Source organism: Panthera uncia, chromosome A2, assembly GCF_023721935.1.
Source record: "Panthera uncia isolate 11264 chromosome A2, Puncia_PCG_1.0, whole genome shotgun sequence".
In the NCBI taxonomy this organism is placed as follows: domain Eukaryota; kingdom Metazoa; phylum Chordata; class Mammalia; order Carnivora; family Felidae; genus Panthera; species Panthera uncia.
In genome coordinates this window covers 114,382,371-114,392,459 of record NC_064816.1, presented here as the reverse complement: position 1 = coordinate 114,392,459, position 10,089 = coordinate 114,382,371, and the positions used below count along the sequence as shown (strand labels likewise).

The 10,089-nt window shown below is 39.1% G+C and overlaps 1 pseudogene; it reads left to right on the top strand.

Moving 5' to 3' along the window:
- Positions 1-1,315: 1,315 nt before the first annotated feature.
- The window catches only part of LOC125930442 (40S ribosomal protein S6-like), a 32,579-nt pseudogene continuing 23,805 nt past the window's right edge, over positions 1,316-10,089 (top strand).

Below are 10,089 nucleotides of genomic sequence, written 5' to 3'. Positions count from 1 at the left end.
CTCTCATGTTCTCTCTTCTTTCAACTCCCCACTGTGCTGACTCTACCCACAGAACCCCATCCTTTGGGACTCCGGTATGAATATATAACCTTAAAGATGGGCATGCCAAAAAAAAAAAAAGTCAAATAATTCTGCTTCTAGGAATTTTCTTACAGGAAATAGTCTTTAGTAGTACTAATAAGGCTGACAATCTAAAACAACATAAATGTCCAACTACAGCAAATAATTTAAATAAACTGTTATTGTTGTACAATGGAGTACTAGGCAGTCACTTAAAATTATTTTGTAAGGGACACCTGGCTAGCTCAGGTGAAAGAGCATGTGGCTCTTGATCTCAGGGTTGTGAGTTCAAGCCTCACATTGAATGTAGAGATTATTTAAAAATAAATAAGATCTTTACAATAAAATAAAGTGATTTTGTGGAAAAAAATCTTAATGATGTAGAAAGATGCTTACGATGTGAGAGTGAGTTTAAAAATAAGATTACACAGGCGCCTGGGTGGCTCAGTCGGTTGAGCATCCGACTTCAGCTCAGGTCATGATCTCGAGTTCATGTCAGGCTCTGTGCTGACAGCTCAGAGCCTGGAGCCTGCTTCGGATTCTGTGTCTCCCTCTCTCTCTGCTCCTCCCCTGCTCATGCTCCGTCTCTTTCTGTCTCTCAAATATAAAATAAAACATTAAAAAAAATTTTTTTAATAATATTACAATACTGTATGACTGTAGCCATTTTTAAAAACCCTATCTAAGCGTAAGACAAAAGGCTTGAACAATATACATGAAAATGTAAGCACGTTCTGCGTGGTACAATTAATTTTAATAATATTTATTGTGAAATTGTTTTTTCCCAATTGCAAAAGTAACATAGTTCTCATTGTACAAAAATAGGAAGAAAAGAGAAGCCTGAAGAAAAATATTTTATTTACTTATGATCCTAAAATCCAGAAAAAATAACTATTAATATTTTGGAGTATATTTTTCTGAGCTCTTTTAAAATTGAAAATAACTTTTTTCTTATTATAAAATAATACAGGGGCCCCTGGATGGCTCAGTCGGTTAAGTGTCCAACTTTGGCTCAGGTCATGATCTCACTGTTCCTGAGTTTGAGCCCTGCATCGGGCTCTGTGCTGACAGCTCAGAGCCTGGAGCCTGTTTCTGTGACTCCTTCTCTTTCTCTGCTCCTCCCCCGCTCACACTCGGTCTCTGTCTCTCTCTTTCAAGAGTAAATAAACATAAAATAAAATAAAATAATATAAAATAATCCATATTCTCTCTTTTTTTTTTTTGTAGCACGTTGGAAGAGGCCAACTGCTTCAGGATGAAACTGAACATCTCTTTCCCAGCTACTGGCTGCAAGGAACTCACTGAAGTGGACAATGACCATAAACTTCCTACCCTTTATGAGAAGTATATAGGCACAAAAGTGGCTGCCGATGCTCTGGGTGAAGAATGGACCATTTGGTCATATGGTCCAAATCACCGAAGGAATGACAACCAAGGCTTCCCCATGAAGCAGGTGTCTTGACCCATGGCCATGTCCACCTGCTGCTGAGTAAGGGGCATTCCTCTTATAGACTAATGAGGACTTGAAAAAGAAAACACAAATCTGTTTGGGGTTACATTGGGGATGCCAAGCTGAGTGTTCTCAGCTTGGTCATTGAAAAGAAAGGAAATAAGGATATTCCTGGACTCACTGATATTACCTTGATATTACCTGATATTACTCACGATGTACCTTGTTGTCTGTGGTCCAGAATCCACAGACTTTCAGTCTCTTTAAAGAAGATGATGTCTGCCAGGATGTTGTAAGAAAGTTTCTACACAAGGAAAGTAAGAAATCTAGAACAAAGCACCCAAGATTCAGCATCTTGTTACTCTACATGCCTTGCAACATAAACATGGGTATACTGCTCTGGAGAAACAGCATACTCAGAAAAATAAGGAAAAGGTTGCAGAATATGCTAACCTTTTGGCCAAGAGAAGGAAGGAGGCCAAAGAAAAAAGCCAGGAACAGATTGCCAAGAGACAGGGGCTGTCCTCTCTGAAGCTTCTACTTTTTTTTTTTTTTTAATTTTTAATGTTTATTTATTTTTGAGACAGAGGGAGACAGAGCATGAGTGGGGGAGGGGCAGAGAGAGAGGGAGACACAGAATCCCAAACAGGCTCCAGGCTCTGAGCTGTCAGCACAGAGCCCAATGCGGGGCTCGAACCCACGAACCACGAGATCATGACCTGAGCCAAAGTCGGACGCTCAACCGACTGAGCCACCCAGGTGCCCAGAAGCTTCTACGTCTTTTTTTTTTTTTTTTAATGTTTATTTATTTTTGAGACAGAGAGAGACAGAGCATGAATGGGGGAGGGTCAGAGAGAGGGAGACACAGAATCTGAAACAGGCTCCAGGCTCTGAGCTGTCAGCACAGAGCCCGACGTGGGGCTCGAACTCACGGACCGCGAGATCATGACCTGAGCCGAAGTTGGCCGCTTAACCGACTAAGCCACCCAGGCGCCCCGTGAAGCTTCTACTTCTAAGTTGAGTCCAGTCAAAGCTGAGATTTTCTAAGAATAACAAATAAATAAGAATCAGACATTAAAAAAAAAAAACATATTCAGTGTTGAAAACTTGAAAATACAGATGAGCAAAAAGGAAAACATTTATTGAATGATTTTTATTTTTTCTTTTATTTTTATATTATAAATTTTTGATAACAAATATACATTACTTCTTAAGGAAAAAAAGTATTGATCATGCTTCTCATCTTTCCTCAGCTTCACCTGAGTCACAGGTTTTCAAGAAAGAAAATCAGTTGGTGTTAATGGCTGAAAACAGCTTGGTCTGAAAACCTCATCCATTTCAGCTGAGGCTTTCTGTAACTTCTATTTTATCCTAGGACAGGCAATAGCATGAAGTCTACAGAGGCACAAAAGCCACGGTGAAGAAGGAGAACTCCGAGGTCAAGTAGGACCAAAGATCCCAGAAACCACACTGCTGCAAGCTAGTCTTGGAGCAGAGCTTACAACGGGTGAATTGAGATGGGACTTGAACTCTCCGGTGCCAGGATGAGTGCTGGTCATGCTTGCCAAAGATGTTGCCCTCTACCACAGAAATAAACGAGGCAAAACTTCAAATATGGCTGCCTGGTCCAGGTTAGTAAGGGAGGGCTCCAATCTCTGACTAGAGAACAGAATGAGCCCCATTTCCAGGGAATCTGGGGTTCCATACAAAGTAACTAAGTGGGCCAGAGCACAATGAATCAGAACCCCATCACACGGGTTGGGAAGGCATGGGAGTGGTGTGTGGGTTACACTGGTACCCAGAGCTTGCCCTGGACCACTGGATACGGGACTTGGTTGGCTATGAAGACAATTATCCAATCATTAATTCATTCAATAAGTATTTATTGAGCTTCTAACAAGTATCAGGCTCTGTGCTAGGCGTCAAGGACACACAGTGAAAATGCACAGGTATAAAAGAGGAAGATAGATATGAAGCCAACGTGGGATGTGGGAATCGCACAAATAAACACAGCAACGGAGCACAGCAATTGCTCCAAACATGAATCACGATGCTCTAGAGTATACCAAGGGTATAAATTTTAGATTGGGAAGGGGTCACCAAGAAAGACTTTCTTAAAAAGCGATATTTAAGCTAAGACTCAAAGCCTGAGCAGGAGTTAGGCTGGTAAAGATTGGAAGGCAGCTATGCTCACCACTATACCACCAACGCTTCGCGAGTAGAGATTGGAAGGGAAAGCATGCCACACAGAAAAAGCAGCTTGGGTGAGAAGTCTTAGGACATGCATGGTAAGCAAGAACATACACAAGAGCCCCCAAACCAGCTAAGGATGGTTATACCAACCACCCAACCCTGGCTTACAGAAACCAGAGTTAGCTCCAAACCCCACTGGAGAGTAGGGGCTGTGACCTGAAGGGTAGGCTTTAGCCTGGTTACATTAATGGCTCCAGCCATGAGGAGCTGAGGTCAGAGGCACATTATGACTTTTGTGGACCCCATGCACTTTTGCTTTGTGGGCTGTCCTTCCATTAAAAATATATATTAAAAATTCTATTTTATGAATGAATTAGTATAAAGATGAATACAATCCATGCTGGAATATATTCACTTTTTTCTTCTGATTAAAAAAAAAACTTTAAACATTTTTGTGGGCCTCTAAAAGTACCACGGGCCCTAGGCACTGTGCCTGCTATATTTACTGGATAAATTGGTCCTGGCTAAGGAAGGTGGAGGTAAAAGAAACAAGATGGACCTGACCCATCAACCCAAAGAAGTAAATATAATGAAATTTCTAGAAGCTCTCCAAGGATGTTGGGAGATACTGGGAGGTTCTTAGAAGTCTTCATTTGACCTTCATTTGACAAATAACAAATAATCTTATCACATATTAGTGATATCCACTTACACTTCTGTAGTGCTTTTTGCATTTGTAAAGTATGTCTTCCCTCGACCTTTCATTTGAGTAAGTACGGTATGGATTATTTACCTACTCACTGGGCCAGACAAGGTTAAAGCAAGTGGTCAGTTACCTACGTCTCCCTGGGAGTCAAAGTGGTATCTGGCAAGACTGTGGGCTTTGAAGTCAAGTTAGATCTGGCTTTACTATTCTTCATCTTCCAAGTCATGGTTGTGTGACCTTGGGCAAGTTGCTTAACCTCGCTGAACCTCAATTTCCTCCACTTAAGGAAGAATATTCACAATCACCTCAAAATATCATTGTAGGGCTTACATGAAATAAGAGACCTCAGGCATCACTACAAATCAAAAATAGTTTAGGAATGTTTTATGGCTATTTGTTAAAGCTTCCTGAAGAAGGTTGAAACTTAGGATACTATCAAAACCACAGTATCTCCTGCTTACAGGGAGCAGCTAGATAGGGTGCATGTGTGTGTGCACATGCACCTGTACACATATAAGTTTTAGAGGAAAGACAAATAAAGAAGAGGAATAAAGCTGGAATTGAAAATCTGTGTCAGCCAGTGTCCCTGTGAGACCTGAGGTATAGACAGTTGGGGACTGGCTGCATGAGCTGACCCCCTCAAGTGCTGGCCAGATTGGAAATGGGTTTGGATTTCCTATAATCTTTGGAGGCTTTCGATGGTTGCAGATGAAAACGACTTCTGAACTTCTCCAAGTAGATTTCATGAAGTATATCTGGTAAATTACCAATAAAACTTAACTGAGTTCATCTCACGTCGGGATACCGTTAAAGCTGCTGTCATAAAACTCTCCTGATGAAAGAGTTTCTTATTGATTGCAATCATTATTGTCTCAGCCCGCCCAGCAAAAAGCAAATATGCATTACACCCCTTGAGAAAACACATTTCAGAACCACACCAATTTTATGAGAAAAGCCTAAGAGATGAAAGCATTTATTCAAAGTCCCATTGTGATTTTTCAGAAGGCCTATATCAACCAAGAAGGTCTCTATAATCCAGAAAATTCCAGAGCAGCATGCTGCTGTGGTGCATGCCTGGCCCAATCCATGTGGTCTGACTAGAAAGATATTCCCAAATTCAAGCAGACTAATTTGCTATTTTATGCTATATTAACATTTCACATCTGTTAATTCAGCACAGCAACTATTGATCTGAAAATAAAATCAGTTCTTGCTTTCATATAACAAAGAAGAATTGCAGTTTATAATGAAGGAAATGCTCATACTTGATTGCATAATAGAAATCATTATGTTTCCATATTACAAAGGTACCTAATTAGCAAAGATTTTCATTTTCCCCTGATTGGGGTGGGTGGGCCATCACTATTGTAAGCACATAAGCTGTCCCTTAGGTGCATCAAAATTTGCATCTTGCAAATTCCTTTTGAAACAAGGCCTTAGAATGAAACAAAATATAGATTTGGTATGAGGTTTTGAAGAAGAGAGGGTACAGCAATCTGTTAAGTGACAATTGTGTTCCTCAGAAATCAACCAGGGAATTCTTCAGTTTCCCTGGATCTTCTCGACAATTTTTTACTCTGTCTGCATAAGAACATTCTTTAAATAATAAATAAGATGTTTTATATTTACTGTTCTGGAAGTCTTTACAGATCATCAAAAATTTAAGGTATACTATATATAATCCCAGAAGTTATGGTATAATTCAATTTGGAAATTAAATAATTTTTTAAATAAATAATAACATCCAGTTCTCAAGCAAGTGTGGAAAAATTGGTACTCTCATGCATTGCTGGTTGCATGGCATCACCCATATGGAAAACAACACAATAATGTGTATCATTAACTGTACAAATGTTTAATATTCTTTGACTCAATGATCTGCCTTCTGGAACTCAATTCTATTACATCAGCCCCAAACAGGGCATAGGTGAAGATGGCCTGTGATATATCATTTACAGAGGTAAAAACTAAAAGTGGCCTAAGTGTAAATAATTAAAGCACAGGAAAAAATTCAGATGGTTTACCTGGCAACACTTGAGAGTTGTCAGAAAGACCTCTTACTTCATCAGCTAAGATAGTCTAAAACCTTACCAAATAAGATTAGAAGCTTTGTATCTATGAGTTTCCTATTCAAATGCAGTTCTTTATGAAAACAGAAAACAAATAGCAAGATGAGAAACATAAATCCAGCTAACTCAATAATTATATTAAATGTTAATTAACTAAACATTCCAATTAAAAGATAGAGACTAGCAGACTTGATTTTTTAAAAAATGACTCAATGACTCAACTATATACTGTTTACAGAAGACAGAGTTTAAATGTAAGGACCCAAAGAAGTTGAAAGTAAAAGGATGCAAAAAGATATTACAATGCAAATGCTAACCAAAAGAGAGTGGTGTGGCTATAAAATCAGACAAAGTAGACTCCAAGACAAGGAATATTACCAGAGATAAAGAGAAATATTTTATAATGATAAGAGGCAATTCATTAGAAAGATGTAGCATCCTAAATTTGTATGTCTTATTAACATAAACCTCAAAATACAGAAAGCAAAATTGATAGAATTAAAAGGAGAAATAAATCCAAAATCATAAAGGAATAATTTTAGTCTTCGAGTCATAAATATATCACTATTTAGCTCAGAATCATTTCTGAGATGGCTTATAACCTAGCCCTCAAGAAGTGGGTCACAGGGAAAGTCTCCTTTGATTCTGTGAGAAGGTAAAGGACAGGCTTTAGATTGATATGGCAATGGGAAAGATTGGTGGGGAGTTAGAGCAACAGGATAGTTCTAGGGTCTATAGGATAGAAAGTAAAAAAGGTGAACAGATTACAAAGAAGGGGTGGTGGGAAAATATAAATGGAACCAGAAAAAATATGATCTCAGTTTGAACACTATTTCAACCCTTAATGAGCAATCCTGGACGAATTTATAAATCTCTCTAATATTCTGACACCTATAAAAATGAAGAAAATAATACCTACTTATGTTTAATGTGGAAGTTAAACACACATGTGGTAAGTGCTGCAAAACAGTGTCTTTCCTTTCTCAAAGTTTCCTGATAGTGACTCTTGTACTCAAGGTTTCTGCAAAGAACCAGGAAATGAACAGGACAAGGATCCCAGGATCCAAATCATGGAAGAAAGAAAAATAACTTACCTAGTCCCAAGAAGGTACAGAAACCTTCAAAACAACCAGCGTCTAGAAGTATCTCTTGGGTGCTATTTCCTTTGACAAAGTGAAAATAGTTCCATGCTAGTCTTTAGTCTCTGTCATAAGAGATGTGCTAGTCATCTCCCTTCCTGTCTGCAGGCATATGCTATCTCAAGGAATTAAAACTGTCTCAAGAAATTTACTAAAATTTTAATTACCCAGGCTTTTGGCAGCCACCAGTTCACTGATTGACTTCCAGACAGAACAGGACCTCATAAAGGATTTCTTCAGAAGTTATATCCTTTTCTTCAAAATCTCCAGACAAGGCTGAATTCCTCCCTCCTTTCTTGTAAGTGCCTTTTATAGTCTCCTTTCTTATAATCAGAGAGTCCTTCCTGTCTTATCATATTCCTTAATATCTATGAAAAAGAAGACAGAGTTATAGTTGCAACATGCTATAGGGTATCAGAGGAGGGAGAGCCTTTCTATGCTTTGGGACACCAGGAAAAACTTAAACAAGTGTCATTTATTCATGGCCTTAAAGAATGGGCAGGGTTTTGAACCACATTGGAAGGGTATTGGAAATGAATCAAAGGCTGGATAGGGAAATGTGGAACCTGCTGGGGAGGAAGAGATGATGGTCAGAGCAATGGGGAAACAGAGGGAGGAGACAGAGATGAAAATGTGACACCATATTATGGAGAGCCCATCACACCAGAAAGAAGATTGATGGCTTTATTTGGTAGGTAATGAAAAGCAATGGAGGGTTTTGCTGATATATGTAGTCAGAGCTAAATTTTAGGAAGATTAATCTAGCAGAGAGATTTGAGGGGTTGGATGAAAGTAAGGATAAGAGATGAAAGATGGGTTAGGAAGTCCTTTCAACCATTTGGATAAAAGTTTCCCAAGAGCCCAAATGTCAATGAAAGCAATGGAAATGAAGACGAGGGGGAGAGTGTAAAGCCTTGAAGGTAGAAAGCATTTTAACTCATCTTTACATTCAGAACCTGGCTCTCAATAACTATTTTTTGAACTAGAGTTGTTATTACCTACAAGATTTAACAATAAAGAGGTGAAACAGAAAGATGAACTCAAAGAGATAATGTAAAAAAGAGAAAAAGAAAGAGACAGAGAGAGAAAAGTAACGATAATAATTATAGAGAGCTCTGTCTCAAGACTCAAAGTCTCTGACTCAGGCTCTTAAAATCACAACTTGCTAAAAAACTCTAAACACATGTTCAACTGATGGTAGATCAATCACGCTGTATCTTTGTGTCTAAGGAATATCATATTTGCTTGATCCTATTACCCCAAGAGAGAGAGCATATGGATCAAATACAAGGAAATCCAAGGAAGTGTATTTGAGCTTATTGTCCCTACAGTCAATGTTGTTGAGAATCTACTATGTATCAAGCACTGTAATACGCACTTTATGTGAATTACCTTATTTAATGTTTTCAAATACCCTGTGAAGTAGATGCTATAATCCCCTTTTAACAGACTAGGAAATTGAGGTTTAGTTAAGACACAAAGGCAGGATTTGCACATGGGCAATTTGATTCCAAAGTGTAGATTGTCTTCCCAGCACACCGTGCCATCTTCTAGGGGGGAAAAATGCATGAAAACTGAAATCCAAAAGGACAGGTAGGTGCTCAGTGAGGGATGTTCTTCTGTAATTTGTTTTTTAAAAAAATGTCAAGTTGTCAGAGAAGCGACTCTTATCTTTTCTAGCACTGTTTTTCCAAGTCAGCGCTTTCCCTTCAGAAGTTCTGCTCTGAGAAGGTATGACCATGGCCTGAGTTTGGTGCACGAGTGCCCACACTGCCACCCAGAAGCCTTTGGGACAGGGCAGCTGTGTATAAATTTGGGCTTTTGTTGCAAGCAACAGAAGCGAATTGGCAAAATTAACAAGGGAATAAGGGAATTTAATGGAAAAATCTAGAAAGGCTGAAAGAGTAGGACTAGAGGCTCTAACTAAGGATAGTCTCCTCAGGGCACCTCTGATGGAAGGAATTAATAGCCGCGATCTTTATCTTACAGGCTCCGATGAAGATTCAGAGTCCCAAGAAAGAAGAGCTTCTTGGCCAGGCTTAGGTCACTGTGACCACTGCTTAACCAGAGGATGACAAGATAGTCTCATGCAACTGCACACAGGAGAGTGGGATCCCCAAAAGAGAATCTGGTTACCAAAAAAAAGAGAGGAATGGGTGCTGGGCAGACAAAAAGAGTAGGTGCCCATTACATACTGGGAAGCAAGAATTTCCTGAGCTGCAGACGTGCCACGGTATATGCATGAGTCTGGTAGTACTTCACAGGGACCTGAAAAAGTGACTCTCCCCACTGTTCCTCCAGCAGCTCTAGATTTAGTTATAATCATATGTTACAGTCTCATTAGGCAAGTAGCACGTGAAATCAACTAGGAACATTTCATTTTAAACTTTGCTGATTTTTCAAATTTGCTTTGCATTCTTGGTAATGATTTCTTGCTCTATTTTTATGCCTCCTCAGATAAAGTACTATCTC